We start from the raw sequence: 1,437 nt of genomic DNA, 5'->3' as shown, positions 1-1,437 counted from the left end.
ATATGTTTCTTGAGGATGTTCCCCGCTCCGGTCATCAGGCGAGTCGCCTGGATACGATAGAAGGCACGGCTCTTTTGCTGGTGCAAGAGGGCATAATAATTGGCCATCTCTACAAGCTGCTCTAGTTCTTTGTCCGGATGCTTCTGCTTCAGGTCTTTCAGGATCTGGATGACCTCTTTGCGGCTCTCGTCCAAGTCCTTCTCCTCCTGCGTCGTGACCGGTAGGGGCGCCACAGAAGCCGTGCTTCCATCCACAAAGACGCTTTCTCGGTGGTCGTTGGCCACGAAGTTACCATCCATCTCTATCCCCTTTGGGAACTCGCCCTCGGTTCCGATAATGATCCCACTGCGCGGGTCCGCCCGATACCTCTTGTAGACATATTTGTAGAAAAGCAGGCGCTTGTCCGCCATCCAGGCGAAGACCACACAGACAGGGAAGAAGACGAGGGTGAGTAAGGCCTCCCAGACTTTCACCACCCCCGGCGAGAAGACGGCGAGGATCAGGTACAACCAAATGTAAGCAAAGATGCTCCAGAACGCCGTGACAAAGAAGACTCTCAGGTGTTTGATCTTGCGGCTCTCCCCAGCCGGGATGACGTAGACGCAGATGGCGATGACCACAAACATGTTGAAGGCCGCGCTGCCCACGATGGTGCCGGGACCCAGCTCGCCCGCTTCGAAGTTGTGGCCGCAGACCTCGATGACCGAGAGGAGAATCTCGGGAGCAGAGGAGCCCAACGCCATGAGGGTAAGGTTGGAGACCGTCTCGTTCCAAATCCGCACGGTGCCGATGCTGGTCTCGCCGTTGGACTTGGTGATGGTGATCTCCTTCTCCTTCGACGTGATCACCTCGATGGAGGCCATGAAGCGGTCGGCGATGATGGAGACGCCCAGGAACATGTACATCATAGCCACGAAGTAGACGATCGCCCGGGCGGCCTTGTCGCCCAAGGACGGGTTGTCTGGCTGCCAAACGGGGAGGATGACCCCCGGCTGACACCCACTGGACCCCCCGCAGCCGGTGTGGTTGTTGGCGTCTAGCTCATTTTCGTACGCTCCCACCTGGGAAGTGTTCTCGGCGAAGACGGCTGAGGCCACCAGAACTTTGGCGAGGGTGTAAGAGGACAGCCACCACCCCCACCTTGATGACAACATCCTCCTTCGGCAGCTCACGCCCACAGGACCTGAGGAGAAAGAAGCGGGGAGAAGAATGAGGACAGTCAGGAGTAATACTTCAGGGCAGCATACAACACAGGGGGCGACAGGACCGTAACCCGACACCACGATTCTGGAGAACAGCAGGCCATTTCCCAACTGGTCCCTTCATCTCCTGGTGCTTTCTAGAGCCGAGACACAGAGTTAGACCTCATGGGCTCTGTTCCCCTAGCAGAGGTGTTTCTCTGCGGCCAAAGGAACATCGAGGACATCCAATGAAACC

General features: G+C 57.3%; 1 pseudogene; it reads right to left on the bottom strand.

The window, feature by feature from the left end:
* Positions 1 to 5: 5 nt before the first annotated feature.
* LOC107125203 lies at positions 6 to 1,040 on the bottom strand (annotated as a pseudogene).
* Between the last annotated feature and the right edge of the window lie 397 nt (positions 1,041 to 1,437).

This window comes from Gekko japonicus, unplaced genomic scaffold, assembly GCF_001447785.1.
Source record: "Gekko japonicus isolate JY-2015 unplaced genomic scaffold, Gekko_japonicus_V1.1 scaffold24618, whole genome shotgun sequence".
In the NCBI taxonomy this organism is placed as follows: Eukaryota; Metazoa; Chordata; class Lepidosauria; order Squamata; family Gekkonidae; genus Gekko; species Gekko japonicus.
This window is presented reverse-complemented; position numbering and strand designations above follow the sequence as displayed.